The following is a 21,681-nucleotide window of genomic DNA, read 5'->3' as shown; positions in this document are numbered from 1 at the left end:
ATGATGGTTTTAAGGATATGGATTTATCTATTATGAAAGTTCGTTTTATGGTGAGTTATGTTAGATCTTCTCCTTCAAGACATCAAAAGTTTAAAACTTGTGTAGAAGAGGAGAAGATAGAAAGTAAAAGTCTTGTTTGTTTGGATGTTGAAACAAGATGGAATTCAACATATTTGATGCTTGAGTGTTCTATGAAGTTTAAGAAGGCATTTGATAACTTGATATTTAGGGACTCCTCTTGCCATATAGAGATGATAAAGGTGGGTGAAGGTCCTAATGATGAGGATTGGAGAAGGGTTAGTCATTTCTTGCCAATTTTGAAGGTTTTTTATGATGTTACTTTGATGTTATCCGGTTCTCATTATGTCACTTGTAATAGTTGTGCACAAAGTTTGTTTGCCATTGGTTTAGAGATCTCTAATTTGTGCAAAAATGATGATGAAGGGTGTAGGAAAATGGCACAACAAATAAAAGTGAAGTATGATAAGTATTGGGGCGACATTCTTAACATCAATTATTTGATATTTATCTCTATGTTACTTGATCCAAGGCATAAGATGCATCTAGTTGATTGGGTTGTGCGTAATTGTTTTGATGATACCAAAATCACAATCTTGAATTTGAATGTGAAGCTTCTTATTGATGAAATGTTTAAGCTCTACACTTCTTCAATGCCTCAAGAAGATAAGCAAACAAGTTCCTCTTCAAATAGTCCATTGAAAAATAGGAATGAGAATCGTCAAGGGGAAGTTATGGATTTTTACAAAGTTGTTGACTTCAAGGTTTCAAATGGATGTTGGTTTTGATCATGCTCAAAGGAAAAAATCTAAGTTGGATAAGTATCTAGAAGAGCCACTTGAGAATGATAATCAAAGGAGATTTCCTATTCTTGCAAAGATGACCCGTGATATACTTGTTATACATGTGACAATTGTTGCTTCTGAGTCGGCTTTCAGTACCGGGGGTCGCTTCCTTGACTCATTTCGTACTTCTTTAACCCCGATAATAGTTGAGGCTCTTATTTGTACCCAAGATTGGGAACGAACAACTAAGGCTGTGATAATTGAAGAAGTTTAGCATCGTTGGAGCAACTTGAAGAAGGTTTAATCTTTTAATTGTTTTATTTAATTTTTAATTGATTAATATGTTTTTAAATTTACTAATACTGATATTTATAACTTTTTCATTGTTAATTGATGATAAGAGTTATGACTTAAGTCTATCATACTAGAACTAGAAAAATGTCAAGGTACATCATCTTGTAAGGTTTGATTGAATAAATCATTGAGGTAAAATATGTGAAGCTATTGTGATATTGTGCTGTTTTTTTTATAGAATAAGCTCATAAATTTTGGTACTCACTGAAGAAGAAGCCACTAAAGAAGAAGGAACTTCCTACAAGGTTGTAGCCTACAAGTATTATAAAATGTTGAGTCACTTGGGTGGACCAATGTCTTTTTGTTTAAAAAACATATTGATTTCATTTTGGTATTTGAATTATATTTTTGATATGTATTGTACTTATGAGTTGAATTTTGAGATTTTTAATGAACAATTTCAATTTTCTAGCATATGAAAAAAAATCGGATCAGCGGGTATCCGACTGGCCGATCCGATCCGGTATTTTCGGATCGGATAGTGATTGGATACCAGATCAGATCCGGATTGTAATTTTTGAAAAAAAGAGTCGGATATCCGATCCGATCCGAAATATCGGATCTGATCCGTAGGTTTGGCCACCCCTATCGGTTCCCAAGGTGCATAGAAAATCATAATCGGTTGGATTATCAAACCTGATAAGAATGTGACGTTGACCCTGATTCAAGTGTTTGAGAAGAATAAAAAGAAGGATCAGCATGCCCTTTCTATCATTCATCAGTGTCTGGATAATGATGCTTTTGAGAAAGTAGCAAATGCCTCAACGTCGAAAGAGGCTTGAGAAATTCTAGAAAATTTTTACAAAGGAGTTGTTAAGGTAAAAAGGGTGTTGCTTTAGATTTTGCGGGGAGAGTTTGAAGCTCTTCAGCAGGAAGCATCAAAGTCTATTTTAGATTATTTCACGCAGATCATATCTATCGTCAACCATATGAAGCGAAATGAAGAAAGAATAAAATACGTTCGAGTAATCAAAATTTTTATACGTTATGTACATTAAAGATTTGACCATGTAGTGATTGCAATCGAAGAGAACAGAGATTTGAAGAAACTCTCAATCAACGAATTAAATGGATTGTTACGGGTGCATGAGGAACGGAATAACAAACACAAGAAGGAGCCTTTGGAGCAAGCCCTCTAATTAAGAATTTGTTTGGAAAAAATGGGAGCATAGTTCATTGAGGCCACGGTTGAGGTCGAGGTTATTCTCGTGGTGGTGGTCGAGGACGTGGTATAAATTCAGACGTTGAGAGAGAAAATGATGAAAGGCCTCGAAAAAATCCAAGTAGTAGAGGAAGAGAAAGAGGACACGGATGAAGACAAGGAAGTGATATATATGAGAAGGGATACAAAAAGATGCATGTTGAGTTCTACAATTGTCACAAATTAGGTCATTATGCTCGTGACTATTGGTATGTTGAAGATGTGAAAGTAGACATCAATCTAATATAACAGAAAGAAACGCAGGAGTCAATGTTGTTGTTGGCACTAAATTAAGAAGTTATTGGAGGAGAAAGTCAATGGTATCTTGACAATAGTGTGAATAACCACATGTGTGGCGACAAGTCAAAATTCGTTGAGATTGAGAAAAAACAACCGGAAATATCACGTTCGGAGATGCTTCGAAAATCTAGATATAAGGCAAAGGTATCATTTTGATTTGTTTGAAGGATGGTACACACAAGTTTATTTTCGATGTGTATTATGTCCCCAAATTAAAGAGTAATATTTTGAGTTTGGGGTAACTCAAGGAAAGAGACTACCAGATTTTAATGAAGATCATAATCATTGACTACGAGACAGAAGCGATAACCCAATTGTGAAGGTGACGATGTCGAAGAATAGGATGTTTTCACTCCCCATTCAAACGGAAGGACCAAATTACTTGCAAGTGTTTGTGATGGATCCAGTGTGGTGTTGGAATATGAGGATGGGACATCTAAATTTTGGTGGTCTAAAAATGATGTCTAAAAAAATGGTGAAGGGGATGCATTTGATCAATCATCCGAATCAACTTTGTGAAGCGTTTCTTTTAGGCAAGCATTCAAGAGAAAGCTTTCCGAAGGACGCAATGTCAATAGCAACGAAGCTGCTTGAATTAAGTCATGTCGTTATCTATGGACCAATCAAACCATCGTCTTATGATAAAAGTAATTATTTCTTACTTTTCATCGACGATTTCAGCCGGAAGACTTAGGTTTATTTCTTTAAAGAAAAATCTAAGAGTTTTGATGCTTTTAAGAATTTCAAAACATTGGTGGAGAAAGAGTCCGACTACATGATTCAGGCATTGAGAACCGATAGAGGTGAAGAATTTACTTCTAATTCCTTTAACTATTTTTGTGAAGAAAATGGCATTAGGAGTTTCCTCACAACTCTAAGATCCCCACAACAAAATGGAGTGGTTGAAAGGAAGAACCGGTTTATCCTCAATATGACTCAGAGTATTATAAAACATAAGAAGATATCAAAAGAATTTTGGATGGAAGCACGACTTGTGCAATGTATCTCCTTAATCGTTGTTCGACTAAAAGCGTGAAAGATCTAACACCAATTGAAGCTTGGAGTTGAAAGAAGCCAGATGTATCTCACCTTGGAGAAATGAAACATTATTTCATAAAACATAACATGACGAGATATATAAAGATGACTAGTGAGGATATGTAAGAAAAATGATAACCTTTATGAGAGGGGGTATAACCAATAAATGTGCAATAAATAGACCTGGAGTCTAATTTATGTTGATTGTAAGGACGAGTGAAAGGGTAGTATGTACATTTAAAAGTTCTTAAGGCAGCATAATCAGGGAATTGTCAAAAAAAAAGGAACTCATATAGGGAGTGCTGGTAAAGAATCGGCGTAGGAAGTCGATTGATCATATATATTATAGTAAGGAATGCATCATCCTAATGTTCTTGTGGAATGGAGGCATTAACAAGTAAGGCACGTTCAGTTTCTATGATGTGTCAGATATTCTGTTCATAAATACCATTTTTTTCACTCGTATGCGAACTTGATAGTCGATGTTAAATACCACTACTATCCGTTAGGGAAGCAACAATGCAAAATTCACCTCCCCAATAAATTTGAATCTATTTTATTTTCCTATAAATTGGTTCTCAAACAAGACTTTGAACTTCGTAAGTGTGAGAAAGATATCAAATTTTCTCTAAATACGATATAATCAAGTATATCTACTAAAATGGTCGACAAAGTGAACAAAGTAGAGATTTCTAGATAAAGAGAATGTTGGTGTTGAATCCCATACATTAACATTAATTAAATCTAAAGGAGCATTAGTTCTCCATTCAGATATATTAAAAGGTTGTTTGTGTGATTTCTCAAGCTGACGTGCTTTACAAAAAGGCAGAGTTTTATTACCCAACACATGTAACTAGAACCAGGAAATGATAGATTACATGGTAGCGGCAGAAGGATGTCCCAACCAATGATGTCACATTGATGTTGAGGACTGAGAGTCGATGAACGCTTGGTTTGTTGGGGTGGGTGGTACAAATTATTTCTAAGTGTGCCGCGAAGAACCACTGCCTTTGTAATGCGATCATTTATTTCCCAGTATGAAGGATAGAATTCAAATAAAATATTATTATTCACATTAAAACGAGCAACACTTGATAAATTCTTGGTAATTTGATGAACGTATAAAATATTTTGTAATTATAGAGGTTTAGTTAAGTTTGAAATAGTGGAGTTCCCAATATTAGAAATTCGTAAAGGTGTACAATTACCCATAATAATTTGATCAATACTTTGATAAGGAGAGTGAGTTTGAAGATTCTATAAATTTGTTGTAAAGTGATTAGTGATACTAGATTCTAAGAACCATATTGAGTATGATATAACAAACGAAAAAGATCTTAAATTAGATGGAGTGATAGGTAAAAGCATTTGGTCGAACCTGCGTCGACAGTTTATGATAAGATGAACAATTCCATTATAAAAGTAAAATTTTTATTGGAATGGAAATTTGTAGATCTATGTCCAAAGAGATTACAGTTTGAGTATTTTGGATGTTAATTTCCTTTGGAGGGTCGACGATCTTGATGTTGTCCTCTAGAATTTCTAAACCGCATTCATAGCAGACAATGGTGAGACATTATTGGTGAGTTCGAGCCTCTACTCGTGATTAAAAATAAGACTAGTGAGATCTTTAATGTTCATTAGCTAAACCCTAGTTGTGATAGCAACGATGAGAAAATCGTATTCAGGGTCAAGACCTCCTAAAGTTTAAGTGAAAAGATCTAAATTAGATATCTTCTCGTCAATAAAAGCAAGAGAATCGACAATAAGTTTTATGGATTGAAGATATTTAGTCATCGATTTGTCTCCCTTTCCAAAGTTTGGAGAAGCAATTAGAGTTAAACGAGACGGGCCCTAGATTGAGGGACATACGTCCTTTCTAGGGAAAACTAAATACGGTAAGAAGTTTCACAAGAATCTCTAATGATTTGAGCAATGATGGGCTCAATGAGAGATGATAGGAGCCAACTTATTATCCATTGATCTTGTTCTTCTCAAATTTCAGAATTGAGATTGGATATGATGGTGGTTTTTCCCTTTTTATCAATAATATTGATTTCAGCAGTAGCATCCGGGGCACGATTTTTGCCGAAAACTAAGTTGAACAATCGATTCCCTTTAAACGGATATCACTTGAGATTTCCAAAGAACAAAATTATGTTTATCAAGTTTCATAAGAATAGATGAGACGAATGAAGAAAATGAGTGGTTTTTTATTTGTTTTGTTGGGATTAGTGTCAACAATAACTAGTGGGGTTTGAGTATTTTTGAACGACTATCGACTTCCAATTCGGTTTTAACCCAGTTAGAGGTTAAGACATGTTTCTATTCCCGTGACAAATCTTCGCGAGCTCTTGAATCGGATTCAAGTACGGAATTATTCGCTAGATTTGAAGTGTATTAACGCAAGATGAATAAGACAGTAAGAAATAGACATAGAGTTTTTTATGGATGTTAGGAGATAAAAACTCCTACGTCACCCCTTCTTCTGTTTCCATAAGGATATACTAGAAAACTTTAACTTGTATAGCCACTATACAAGCTCGGTCAGAAACCCTAGATTTAACAATACCTGTTCTGAACTCCTACCACTCACTCTATTGAACAGACACTCTCTATTCAACTTACAATGATTAATATTCTTAACAGATATTACAACAACTTCTCTCTCAACTTATCTTAATGGAAAGTACATAATATATGAGTTACAACTGGGATAGTGAGAGAGTAAAACAGCAAGCTGTAATGTGTCCAACACCTTCTTGATTAAGATCCTCGTGTATATATGAGTCACAGCCGCTTTGCATTCAATGATGGCGTGTTGTAGAGCTTTGTGTGCTGATGTAGCGTAGCTCTACTTGAGTGTTGTAGCCGCACTTGAGTATCGTAGCCCTACTTAATAGCGTGTGACTTTTGGCTTCTTAGAAGGTTTGTATAATAATGCACGGAAGTTAATGCAACGGTCGAATCTAAATATTGACATGTGGCATTATTCCGTGGATTACTATACGTACTGATGTGGTAGTCTGCCACTTGTCGGACGATGAGTAGGGAAGATGATCGGGCGCTACTTTAGTTTTATGTTCAAGCCTTGACGTCTGCTAATGCTTCTTCAGACTAGAGCGTCTATTGAAGCCTAGACATCTGCTAGCGCAATCCTTTAGACAGTATGTATGATGAAGTTCAGACTCCATCTTCTCGCGCACTTCTTCAGACAACCTGTCTGATGAAGTTCAGACTCCGTCTACTCGCGCTTGCTTCAGACTTTGTTTGTTCGCGCACTTTTTCAGACAACCCATCTGATAAAGTTCAGACTCCGTCTGCTCGCGCTTATTTTAGACTCCGTGTACTTGCGCTTGCTTTAGACTACACATTTGATAGAAGGAAGACGTTTTCAGACGTACTTGCATACAAACAATTTACACAACTTAATTCTTGTTTAGACCCCAACTTAGTTTTGTTCAGACTACAACTTAGTTTTATTCACAAATGTATCCTTACGGCTTTATGTGAATACATCATTAAAATCATGTTGTATTGATTAAACTAGTTCTTATTCACCTAAGTTCATTTTAATCAATTTACACTTTTTTCCTTAATTACTTATTTCTTTAATTATTTATTCATTTTTTCTTAGTTAACTTATTCTAACAATTTCTCCCTTTTTGATGATGTTAAAACTAAGTCTAACTAGATCAATTTTCCAAACAGATAATTATATTAATATTATTACATAACAAAAATATAGGAGTATAAAGTTTGAGTTTAGGATCCCTCCCTTTCTAATAATGATTGTCGAGCACAAGTCGTTGCAGTCGACTTCCTCCTTGACCACCTCCACCTTGACCACCATCGCGGTCTAGTTTCCATTGAGTTCGAGGAGCTTGATTGCAAGATCCACTTCCACCTCTTACCTTTCGCTTGGTTCCCCCTCGATTGCTACCTTCCCCTTTTTTAACATTATCAGGGTCAGCAACAACAAGGGCGGTGGCTTTAGCAGCTTCAGAAGCCACATCTACTTCAGCCTGAAAGCGGCGAGCGACCGCATCAATATCTTATATGCGCTCGACTTCATTAGTCTTGAGGGATTTGGCAATCTCGACCATCTGGAAAGTGAGGAATTCTATCAAAGACCTTGTCTCATTATGAAGCTCAAGATTGAGAGACTTTCTCTTGTCATGAATCTCATTGTTCTGCGTGATCAGATATTTCTACATCTTAGACATCTGAGATCGGATCATTGCCACTTCATGCGTGGTCTTCAATAGATTTTTATTGGTACTCCATTGGGCCGAGGCTAAGCTGACATTCGCTGAGGAGTTCGTCGCAGATTGATTCTCAAGGTTCTCCAACCTAAGTTTATTTTAATCAATTTACACGTTTTTCCTTAATTACTTATTTCTTTAATTAATTTATTCTTCTTTTCTTAGTTAACTTATTCTAACAATTTCCCCCTTTTTCATGATGTTAAAACTAAGTCTAACTAGATCAATTTTCCAAACAGATTATTATATTTATATTATTACATAACAAAAATATAGGAGTATAAAGTTTGAGTTTAGGATCCCTCCCTTTCTAATAATGATTGCCGAGCACAAGTCGTTGTCGTCGACTTCCTCCTTGACCACCTCCACCTTGACCACCATCGCAGTCTAGTTTCCTTTGAGTTCGAGGAGCTCGATTGCAAGATCCACTTCCACCTCTTACCTTTCGCTTGGTTCCTCCTCGATTGCTACCTTCCCCCTTTTTAACATTATCAGGGTCAGGAACAACAAGGTCGGTGTCTTTAGCAGCTTCAGAAGCCACATCTACTTCAGCCTGAAAGCGGCGAGCGACCGCATCAGCATCTTGTATGCACTCAGTTTCAGTAGTCTTGAGGGATTTGGCAATCTCGACCATCTAGAAAATGAGGAATTCATTCAAAGACCTTGTCTCATTATTAAGCTCAAGATTGAGAGACTTGCTCTTGTCATGAATCTCATTGTTTTGCGTGATTAGATATTTCTGCATCTTAGACATATGAGATCGGATCATTGCCACTTCATGCGTGGTCTTCAATAGATCTTTATTGGTACTTCCTTTAGCCGAGACTAAGCTGACATTCGCTGAGGAGTTCGTCGTAGATTGATTCTCAAAGTTCTCCAGCCTAGAAGAAATGGAGTGGATGCTTTACTGCATCGGAGCAAGAGCTTCCAAGATAAAATAGCAAAAGTTCATAGTTCCCGGAGATGCCTCCTCAAAAGAAGATTGAGCAGACGAGACGATATGGGAGCCTTCTGAAACAAGGCAAATAGGATCAGGATGAAAACTTACTTGTATGGATCGCTCTAGTTCCTTTTCTGGAGAAGAGACTCGAGGCATATTGATTAATGGTTGAGACTCACCGTCTGCTCCTTCTATTTCATTGCGCAGATCTCTTTTGAAACTTGTTAGTTCTTTAGAAAGGGGAGGTTGATTGGGTAGAGATTCCTTGGATTGATATTAGGAGGATCTCTTGTATTTTGGGGAGTCAGATTACTTCTCTTTAGACGCATGCCCGTTTGATGAGACGATCTGACCATCGGCCCTGGGCGTTTACTCATATGGAGGAGGAGAAGGCTGAACAACCTCTACTTCATACACTTTCTTGGAACATACATGTTCCCCCTTAGTAGATGGGGTCTGCATTTGTTCGGACGTAGGGGGAGAAACAACAGATATTTCCCTATGAGCAGACGAAGGTTGCTACTCAGACGTTTGAGAATGCTCCTTCTCAACAAGGGGGATTGTCTACACTCCAGACTGGTGGGGCATCTTCTTAGCCGAGTGAAAGGCATAGAAACACCTTTCTACAATAGATGACTTGTACTGCTCGATTACGTGAAGAGTCATCGACTCTTCAACCACCAAGAGTAGCTGGTCAATGGTAGAAATTGAATTCGGCTCACCTTGAGCGAATGACATCTTATCGATAAATAAAATCTGCTCATCCTCGTTAGAGCAGTTTAGCTTTGCTCGAGATGCTTCGTTCCGAAGAGCATCAGAATGAGACGACTCAGTGTCATGGACATATTAGAGAGTCGTAGAGTACTAGGAGTCCAAGAGTAATTGAAGACATTCAAGAACCTTCTCATCTGTTTGAGTAGTCTTGTCTGAAGGATTAAAGTTTTTTCCTTTGGAAGACGATGGGAAAGTGAGCGCGCCCTCTAGCATTTGCTGTAACAAGCTCTCTTCTCTTGAGAGCCTTGTTGAGATCTTGGGTCTTGGTCTAGGAGAGGACCGATTTCTCCATTTTTAGTAGTTTCTTCCACTTTTTCTCCACATTAGAGCATGTGATAACGTCATTGAACCTGGTATGAAGCCTTGTGCATAATCATTTATCAAATAGCTCGATCTTCACAGACGCCGTAGACTCAACATACTCTAGAATGAGGTCGAGTGTCTGATTGACTTTAGACGAAAGTTCAGGAATTTAGTAGGCTACGTCTTTTCCCTTCCCTACAACTTCGATAGGCTTGGGATCAAGAACATGCTCTCTAAGTGTAATGTTTGGAGCCCCTTGGACTTCTCTTAGAATAGAAAATGGAGAAACATTCTTAGACAAGACATTTGTTGGAAATATTGCAGCAGGGCCCACATCCGTCTGACCGGGTGATGATTCGTTGGTCTGCCCAACAGCTGGACCAACAGTTTCTTCAATATTGGCAGCAGCAGACGCAGGCACAGCCTCCTGCTCTACTATAGGTAAAGTAGCTTTATCTTGATCAGCAGCTACAACAGCCACCGGTTTGACAGGGGAGATAATAGTTTCTACCCCCTGTCTTCTCTCAACAGATTCACCAATTGTCTCAGCAGTTAGTTCAGCAGCTTGTTCCACAACAGGAACTACAAAGGTCTCTATGACCATAATAGGATCGGAAGTTACCTTATCAGACGCTTGACCAATAGGAGAGGCATCCGTCTGATCAGTATGTAGAGCATCCGTCTAACCAGCAGGAATGACCTACATCTGACCAGCAGCTAGGGTAGACGCCTCACCAAGCGTCTTGAGTTGACTAGCCAAAACTTTGGCTAAAGAAGACGGCGAGGCTGAAAACAAAGGTACAGCAGCAATAGGGGTTTCCTCTGTTCTCACTTTTTTTGGAATGGAGTCGACTTTGGTAGTATCTCCAATAGTCGCCAGTTTCTGACTAGAGGAGTTTGTGACAGATTCCATCGTCGACGTCTTCATTCTCTTCGCAAGGGTCTTACGATTGGAGGTTGTAGGATGCTTGGACCGAATGGTCGACTGAACACTCGTCTATTAAGCCAAAGAGGCAGATTTTGTTTCTTTAATGATTTTCATTTGAGTAATATGGTTCGCAACTATGGAACTAGTCATTATCCTATTTACGTTATTGGTGGCGCCTTTTCCTACAGGCATCTTCAGATGCTCTAGAATCCAACTAAGTTGGACTGAAAAGCCCACACTCTTCTTGCTGAGTAGGGAGACCATCTAACAAAGAGTAGAGATAATGAGGGACGCCCAATTGACAGCCATCCCTTTTGTTATAGCCACCATCATATCGAATTTATCTTGTGTGTAGGCGTCGAACGACCCTGCATTTCCTTGAATAGATTTGGCACAAATGTCGTTGAGAAGACAATACTCATATTTGAGATACTTCTTCATGTTGATGTTCATAGGACCTCCGGTGTCGGAAAAGAATGTACGCATCTCCGAGATAACCTCGGCCGAAATCTCTTTAGTAAACGTGTGGCCTTCCGTCGAAATCCCAAAGAACTCGGCAAAGAAGGATTTGGATATAGAGATTTCGGTACCTTTTATTGTTGTTGAAATGGAATCTCCTTCGATCTTTGCAGTATCGAAGAACGCACGCACCGCCTAGTCATGAAGAATGAAAGGTCCTCCAAGAAATTTCCTAAGGCCGGAAGCCTTTAGGAATATGAACATTGCCACCATCACTGACAACCCTGATGCGTAACCCGAATCAAAGTCTACCTACATGGTGTTTTGAGCGAAAGCAATAGTTTTCTTAGCCATCTTAGGGTTTTAGAGAATAAACGAAGAAGGCGATTAAGTTTCTAGAGAGGACAGAGCAAAATAAAATTTAGTGTTTAGAAGATCTCAAATATAGTGTAAGATCTTTTAGGCGTGCAAGGCACCCTTAAATAGATTTGAATCAACACGTATCCCAAAGGACATCATTAAAATAAACCGTCACTTTAAGATAAACGAATATCATTAAAAGTCATCATTATTGTTAAATATTCCCTTCAAATAATTTGAAATGTGATCGTTTATTGTCTAAGAGGGGAGCTAAAAAGACAGCTCATTAAAATTAGGATAGTTGTCCTACTCATCTTAAGATGAGGCATCTGAATAGTGCACGTAGACAGACGTCTATATGTGATATCCGCATACTTTGCGTTTAAGCTTGGTAAGACGTATGTTCGGGAGGCGTCTGCTTACACACGGCAACAGACATGTCAGTAGGCGTCTACCTTACATTTAGACATTTGACCGCGCTTAAGTTTCAAGTTGCTTAAGCACAGCTTGTCTGATATTTATTTTCTTCATACGACTGATCTGATTAGTCCGATTTGAGACATCATTAGGGAGAGCGTATGCTTGCGCGGAACAAGACGTCGATCTAGAAGGCATTTGCTCGCGCACAGCCTAAGCTGTATTAGTAGGTGTCTACCAAATATTCTAACGTCTGACCAAGTTGACATTTCGGACAGCTTAAGCTTAGCTCGTCTAGTATGCCTTATCATCAGACGACTACTCTTTCAGTATTATGAGAAACGTCTGTTTCAACATGTGTGTCTTATTTGCTGTATTTCAGGTTCTCCTAAATTTATGCATATAAAATGAATGATAAATTTAGTTTCAAAAGTAGGTTCCCCTAAATTAATGCATGAACTATTTAAAATTTAGTTTGAATCAAAATGATAAGTTTATACGTGTCTAAAGGAAGCTGAGATTATATATATATATATATATATATATATATAAAAGCTAAATTTTCCATGACCAGAAGATAAGTCTTTCGGGTTTTTCCCTTTTTAACTAAGCCTAACACCATTATAAAGGTCAATTTGTTTCCGCAGTCTGCCCAACAGGCTCATTAACAGACTTTGCATTTTCAGGACTTTCAATCCTCAACTTTTTTCTCCTCTCTGGTGACTGGTCTTCCGACTATTGAGCGGAGTTTGCAAACCTTTTGTCCTTTGCTTTAGTTATTCTGAAGTAGTAGTTATAGACCCTTTGGTCGTCCATAACATTGTTGGTATTAATGTGAACCCCCACATCCTTCATTAACCTGTAGATGTTCGAATAGCATGATGATCTGAGCAGCATAACCAGGTTGCCTCCTTGAAGACAAAAGCAACTCCACCGGTTTATTGTAAAGAACTTTTGACCAGTTGATAGTTGTGTTGGGGAAATCCCTTGACAGAACCACAAAAGAAGAAAAACAAAAGAATGAACACTAACAGAATTTGATAACGGAGTTCGGCCAAAATGTTGCCTACGTCTCCGAGCACTAAGGCTATCAATTAATAAGGAAGAAGAGATACAAATTTGGGTGCAATAAACCAAAGAGGGGAGAGTTTCTTTTATACACTAAGAAACTTCCCCAACTCCCATCATCTTCCGATGTGGGATTTATGCTAATTGTGAATATAGTTTCTTTTTATATATTAAGAAACTTCTTTCACTCCCATCATCTTCCGATGTGGGATTCTAATTGTGCCAAAAACAACAAGTTGTTCCCTTGGTTATAGCCACCATCATCTCAAAACATTCCTTGGAGTATATACTATTATATATTTTTGCCTCGAGAGATTTAGAGATGATGTTATTGAAAAGACATAACTCAGGTTTTAAGAGAATTTTCTTCCCGTGAGTCTCAACGGGAGAGGTGACATCTGAGAAGACACTTCTCATCTAAAAGAGGGTATCATCCGGAGAGGTGTGGAACTTTGTCAATCCCTCTGTTGGAAGCTCAAAAAACTAAACGAAAACTTATTCAGAGATGGAGATGTCCACTCTGTTTATCATCGCTTGGATATCGTCGCCGACTATTCTCGCATTTGCAAAGAATTCACAACCAATTCGTGAATAATGAAAAGTCCTTTGGGAAACTTTCTGAAGCCATAGGTTTCAAGAGAGTTGGACATTTCAACCATGTGTGGAAGAAGGATTGGACGGACTCAAAATTCACTTGCATTGTGTTAAGTACAAGGGAGGCCATTTCTAAGTTTAGATTTTGATTGAGAAAAGATGAACAATCCAATGTGCTTTGATACAAAATTGAGAATATAGAATAGAGATTAAAGAGGAAAAAGACAAATGAAGATGCTCTAATCGACTATGAATATTAGTAGTTGTTTTTTTATCATTTAAAAATAATATAGATTATATATTTATACAATAAGAGTTAACGTTGTTCAAGAATAATAAATGTGATAATTAGATTACTACGAATATAATTGATTAACCGAGTTACGTAGACTCTTCAACTTATATAAAGAAATATGTTGATTTAACCGAAGAAAATCTATGAATTTTCACTCATTGATGGATAGAGATCATTAATTACTACTATATATCTATTACAAGACATAGATGGTTTGAATTTGATATTCATATATTCATCATTATGAGTGAATCTATAAATTAGAGTTAGAGTGAATTTAAAAAATTAGAATGTGTTTAGAGAAAATGTAAATAAAAAATTAATATGTAACTAGAGAGAATTGAACCCAAAATGGAATTTAAAATTTTATTAAAATAACCACTAGTCATCTAATATTACTTTTAAAGGTTTTAATAGAAGTTAATAAATATTTTTTTTGGTGGACTTCAACCTAGTACAACTATTGTATAGATTTGTGTCTAAATTAGATGCTTGAACATAATGTCAAAACAATATTAGTGGGGCCTTGAACTTGATGTAAATAAATGCAATTGTCGATGAATTAAACCTAGTGCAGAATATATATTATTTATCTTAAAAATCACTAAGACTACTAAGTGTTATATGTTGTAAAAAAATTAATACATAGAAATTTAATAAGTAACAATTTAAGTGCAACTTTTATGTAGATTTGTCCAACTTTTAAGTAACAATTCAATAAGAAATATGATGTTTGATTGTATAATCCCTTCTATTTTGATGAGTTTTAATAAATGTCTACCGTGATATTATAATAAAATATGATCCTTGCCTGAAAAAAAAATCATAAAATATAATTAAACAACCACATCACAATTATGCAAATATTTTCCAGAAACACGTGATATAAATAACAATAAAGTATTAGAGGCCAGCTTGGTTTCACTCTCAAACCCATGTCATGTCAATTGCCCCCTAAAAGGTTTTACTATTTCTTTAATCATTGTTATTATTAGCAAACTTTAATTAATTAACTTAAATTCTCTATGGTTGGACCAAACCTTCATTTTTTGACCAGAAAATTTAATAATTCAGTTTAACTTTATTTAATGTTTTTTTTGGTTGACTAATAAATAATAACCAATTAACAATTTAACTTTATTTAATCTTTATATATATTTATATTTTTGTTTAATATTTAATTGGGTAACATCAAGTAATAATATTTAATCAATAAAATATAATTAATGTAAAAAATAATTATCTTTTTATAGATTAATCAAAAACAATTAAATATTATTTACTTTACAAATATATTATAATTTTATTTATATTAATAAAAATCTCATTAGTAAGTAAATATAATAATAAAAATTAAAAACTAAATAAAAAATAATGATGTCAAAATTGGATAAAAATAATGATAGTAAAATTATTAAATAATAAAAAATTTTAATTCATATAATCTCAAATAATATGAATTAAATTAAAATTTACATAATAGAAACAATAAAATTTATATTTTACTTTGAATAATGATATATACAGCACTCTTATACAGTACTTTCGCATAGCACCTACCTCATTTGGAAAGAAAGAGAAAATATTTTTCTTTCTCTTGTATTTTTTTAAGATATATTTTCTCTTTTTTCTAAATTAGGTAGGTACTATGCGAAAGTGCTGTATAAGGGTGCTGTATGTATCATTACTCTTTATTTTTATATTATATTCACTCCAAAAAAAAAGCTTAATTGGAAACAAATAATTACAAACGATATAATTAACGTCGAAAAATAGCTGACGAATGTTGTGACAGTTTATTCCACGAAAAATATGAATCGTCACAAAATTAATGAATGAAAAACTGTCACAAAAAATAAAATTATTTACGTAATGTTATCTTGCAAAGAAAGTGTAGTTATAGGTGGAAAATGACCAAAGAAACAAGAGAAAACCAAGTCAATCGTATCGCTAAACTAAAAGATATGTTTTTATAGAAAATTTTGTAAATAAATTCATACAATATTTTGGATGAAATTCTCTACGAAATTATTTAGCATCGAAGTTTTTAATTAGTCGAAAAAATCATAGAAAATATCTAGTATAGAAAAAATTTCGTAAATTTTCGATACTATTTTTTCGTTTGTTTTCATCCTAACTTTCGTCACAAATGTCAAACACTTACATACAAAGTACACTTTTAGAGCTCGGAGGAATGGCGACGGCATGAACTTTATCTAGGTTTGAAAAGATCGACAGCGACGGGAACTTATTCAGCTATATAATGTTCTTCAACTCATATATATTGCCTTCCCTTCAGGAATCCTCCTCCTAATGAGAATATATTTACAATATTACAAATATGGTATATTCATAGTTCACAATCTTGGTACAAGGAAGGAGTGTATTCAACAAAAGGAAATTATATCTTTTAGTGTATAATCTTGATATTGAAAATAAGATTAACACAAAATGAAAGTAGATCTTTTGTTATGGAAATAAAATTAGAAAATATGGTAAGAATATTTTGGAAGCTCTTTGAAAGATTTGAACAATATATTTATATTGACCTAATTGGGGCTTATTTAAAAGTGCAGTCGGGCACTTTAGAAAGACAAATCTTTACTTTGAGAGCATCGCTTCTTTGTGATTTGTGTGTGAGATTTCATTATTAGAGACACATTTTAATACTCCTATAACATTCTTGATAATTAAGTTGAGAGACTCTTGTTCTTCGAAAGTGGATGTAGCCCTGTTTTGGTCGAACCACTATAAATATTGTGTTTGCGTTCTTTAGTTGCTTTCATTCGTTTCCGTAATTGTTCAATGTTTTTGTTCTTGTGTTAAGGGATACTTCATCTCTTTGGTATCCCAACACCTCCATTTCAAATGAACTCATTGGATGATGTTTAGCGGAAGAGATTCATGGCTTTCCTTATGTGTCTTCTTTTGTTAGGTATTTAATGGTGGATCTCTTTTCGATGGTGGATGAATGTCTCAAAACTGAACTACTCCCTGGCTCATTATCGAATCAGTTTCGAAACTATATAATCACGTTAAAAAATCCGTGGAAACCCTAAATAATATAGTCATGCCTCATAGCTTTCATTCGCGCCTACTTGTACCCCATATAAGAACATCGTTCACTAAATTAGGTATTAACTGAGATTCCTCTTTGATATTTCTCCTATTTCGGAGTGATAACGGTTCGATGCACCAAGTTAGGTTTCTTCTTTAGTTTTCTATGTTTATAGTAGTTACTAACCATGTTCTAACTCTTGGAAGATATAGGTGGCATTCAACATTTGGTGTTTGTCATTCGACTCGACCTTGATCTTCAATCAGTATTAAGATAATAATAAAAGAGGTAAAATCAACGATTTAACTCTATCTCTTACATTTCATTTTTGCGTTCTCCCTTTTCAACGGTGTCTTTATCGATATTATATGATCTAATACCGATCGAGTTACAAATGAGCAAGTATATGTAGACATTAGAGCATGTAATTAGAGTTGAGAAATCCAAAGACGTTAATGCGGCTCCAAGTGAAGATAAACACATGTGTTAGGTTTTGATGATTAATACTGCTAAAATAATGGGTTCATATTGTATAGTATTTATATATTTAGGGTATTATGTATTAAGACCCATATATATTAAGGCCCAAATACATTAGGTTTTAAGCATCTTATCTCTATATATAATCTCCATCTATTGGAGAGGCTGTAATTATGGAAAACCCTATTATTGAATCCTTTCATTCGTAACATGGTATCAGATTTATGGAATTAGGGTTAGAGTTTCTTTTCCGTTTTCCCCTTCCTCTCTAATTACTATTGGGTTTGTTCTTGAGGATTGCTTACATTTATTCTCCATGTAGGAAGAAGGTAAACCTAGTTCCAAAGATAGTGATGGTGGTGCTAGTCGGGGATATCATTTAAACTCGTTCCTTGTTCTTAGCCTCGTGAAATTGGATGGATCGAACTATCTTGCATGGTCGCAAGCTTGTTTACTTTCGATTCAAGCCAATAGAATGCAGAAATTCATTAATGAGAAGTCTAAGAAACCCAAGGATGATGATCCGAGATTGAATGATTGGGAATCGGACAATGCCATGGTGAAAACGTGGCTCTTTAATTCTATGGAACCAAATATTCGGAAGAGCTATCTATTTCCTGCCACTGCTCAAGAAATTTGGAGCTTGATAGCTAAAACGTACTCCCATTCTGGAAATTGTTCGAAGGTTTATGAGATTCGAAAGAGAGTTCGGGAGACAGTACAGGATAATAGGACACTAGTAGAGTACTACTCTGAGTTGATTGTGTTATGGACGGGGCTAGATCATTATTGCATCTTTAGAGCAGAATGTACGAAAGATGCATAAGCCTATCAAAGGATTGTAGAAAAAGATCGTCTGATTGACTTCCTAGCTGGGCTAGATATCTACTATGATCACATTAAGGTATAATTGATCGGGAAAGTTTTACTCCCTGATGTTTCGACTACCCATGCTCGTATTCAGAGGGAGGAGACTCAACGACATACTATGGTTCCTCGATCGGAACACTCTGATCGTTATGCTATTGTTGTTACCCATGTTCTTGTTACCGCCCCGTCAGTGAGTCCACCTCTGTGTGATCACTTCCAGAAGACGGGGCATACTCGTGATAGGTGTTTTCTCCTACATCCTCACCTTCATGGTCGTGGTCGTGGTCGCGGTCGAGGTCGTGACTCTAGAGGACATCATCAGTATAATGCTCACCTTTCAGTGGAGACACAAATTTCTAATATGGATACTCTTCCACCTATAGCGGCGGTTCCTTTGACAGTTTCGGAGACGAGTGCTCTTCACAACTTGCTAGCCAACTCTTCTGCTTTTTCCACATCCTCTCATCTTGCCCATTCTGGTATGGCTTATGCCTTAATACTCTCATAGTCTTCTTCTAACTCTTGGATCATCGATTAAAGAGCCTCTGATCATATGACAAATTATTCTATCTTGTTTACCTCTTATTTATCTCAACAGAATACAGTTCGGGTTACAGATGGATCCCTTAAACATATTCTAAGAAAAGGGTCTATTCAGCTTTCTTCTAAGTTACTTTGAACTCTGTCTTACATATTCCATCGTTCACTTCAAATTTGTTATCTGTTAAATGTATTACAGAGTCTCTAACTTTCTCGGTAATATTCTTCCATTCTCATTGTGTTTTTCAAGACATAACAACCAGTCAGACGATTGGTGGGGGTAAAGTTTGCAATGACTTATATATCTTAAAGGATGTTCCTAATTCTTCACCGATGGTCCACCAAGTATCAACTAACTCTCCGCTAGAGTTTTTGCATTCATGGCATAGACATTGTGGTCATCCCTCATTTGGTGTATTAGAACATCTTTTTCCTACTTTAACTATGAAATGTAGTAGGTCTGACTTTATGTGTGAACCATGTGAACTTGCGAAAACAAACGTTTCAGTTACCCTATTAGTAATCAAAGGAGCATGACTCCATTTTCTGTCATTCATTCTGATGTTTAGGGCCCGTCTCGGGTTACTGGTCGTTTCGGTTATAATTGATTTGTCACTTTTATTGATTGTCATACATGTCTCACCTGGATTTACTTACTTCGTCATAAAAATGAAGTATTTGAATGCTTTAAATTATTTCATGCTATGATTCATACACAATTTCAAACTGTTATGCAAATCTTACGGATCGATAATGGTATAGAGTATACTAATGGAGATTTTGAGTCTTACTTATCTTCTCATGGCATTGGGCATCTTACTACATGTGTCAAAACTTCTGACCAAAATAGGATAGTAGAGAGAAAGAATGGTCATCTTTTGGAGGTTGCTATGTCTCTTATGTTTACTATGCATGTTCCTAACTTCCTTTAGGGAGATGCAGTTTTAACTATATCATATTTAATTATCCGTCTTCCCTCTACTGTTCTTATGTTCAAGACTCCAACATCATTTCTCCCACATAATTCAAAATATCCTCTCCCATTTCGTGTCTTTGGATGTGTCTGTTTTGTTAATAATTTTGCTCCATCACGTGGAAAGTTAGATCCCCAGGCTCTAAAATGTGTCTTTGTTGGTTATTCTTCAACTCGGAAAGGGTACAAAATCTATCATCCTCCCACTAAACGAGTGTTTGTTAGTCATGATGTCACTTTCTGGGAGTCAACTCCTTATTACACCTCCAGTTAATGTTTACCTCTTCAGGGGGAGAGTTTTAAAAAAAGAAATAAATATGGAGTCTTATTCTACTCCCATCGACCCTCTTACTTTTCCAAGACAGGAGGAGAGGGAAGCACCTTCTAGTCGAGAATCATGTTTACAGGAGGAAAGGGAAGCACATTATAGTGTAGAACCATGTTTGAAACCTAGTAGACTAGATGGACCAAATTTGGTGACATACTCACGTAGACAACATGGAGATGTTATATTACCCCCTAAATTGTCTGATCTAGAAGTTAGTCCTACAGTTGCTCCTTCTTCCTATACAAACGGTAATCCTTCTCTTTCTAACCTTGATCTTCCCATAGCTTCTAGAAAAGGATCTAGAAAATGTACTCAGCATCCTATTTCTAACTTCATTTCTTATGATTCTATATCTTCTTCCTATTGTGCATTTGTTTTCACTTTGTCTTTTATTCCTATTCCTCAACGGTGACATGATGTTATACTTGAACCAAAGTGGGAATGTGCTATGGGTGAAGAGATGAATGCTCTTAAGAAGAGTGGCACATGGGATCTTGTGACTCTTTCTGTTGGCAAAAAAACAGTTGGATGCAAATAGGTGTTCACTGTAAAATATAAGTCAGATGGGTCAGTTGAAAGGTACAAGGCAAGACTAGTTGCGAAGGGGTACACACAGACACTTGGGATTGACTATCAGGAGACGTTCGCTCCCATCGCTAAGATGAACTCTATTCGAATCCTAATTTCTTGTGTTGCCAATCTAGGATGGAACCTTCAGCAGCTTGATGTGAAGAATGCATTTTTGCATGGCAACCTAGAGGAAGAAGTTTATATGGATGTCCCTTCTGGCTTCTCATCTCATATTACAGAAGGGAAAGTGTGTAAACTCAAGAAAAATTTGTATGAGCTAAAACAATCTCCTAGAGCATGGTTTAGGAGATTTCACGGTGCTATGATAAAGTTTGGGTTCAAGTAGACCAACTTAGACCATACAATGTTTGTTAAGAGACAAGGAGGCAAGATCACAATTGATTGTGTATGTCGATGACATCATTGTAATGGGTGATGATGAAGATGAGATTATCTTAATCAAACAACGGTTGGCGAACGAGTTTGAGGTCAAAGACTTGGGTTCGTTGCGGTACTTTCTTGGGGTTGAGATAGCTAGATCGTATCGTGGGATCTTTCTCTCCTAACGGAAGTATGTCCTTGATCTCCTATCTAATGCTGGGATGCAAACCTGTGGAGTCACCTTTTGAAGCTAATCATAAGCTCTTCGGAGGTGTTAGTACCGAGGTGGATAAGGAGAGATATCAACGGTTAGTTAAGAGACTTATATACCTTGCTCATACTAGACCTGACATTACATATGTTGTTGGTGTTGTGAGCCAAT

This window comes from Impatiens glandulifera, chromosome 6, assembly GCF_907164915.1.
Source record: "Impatiens glandulifera chromosome 6, dImpGla2.1, whole genome shotgun sequence".
In the NCBI taxonomy this organism is placed as follows: domain Eukaryota; kingdom Viridiplantae; phylum Streptophyta; class Magnoliopsida; order Ericales; family Balsaminaceae; genus Impatiens; species Impatiens glandulifera.
This window is presented reverse-complemented; position numbering follows the sequence as displayed.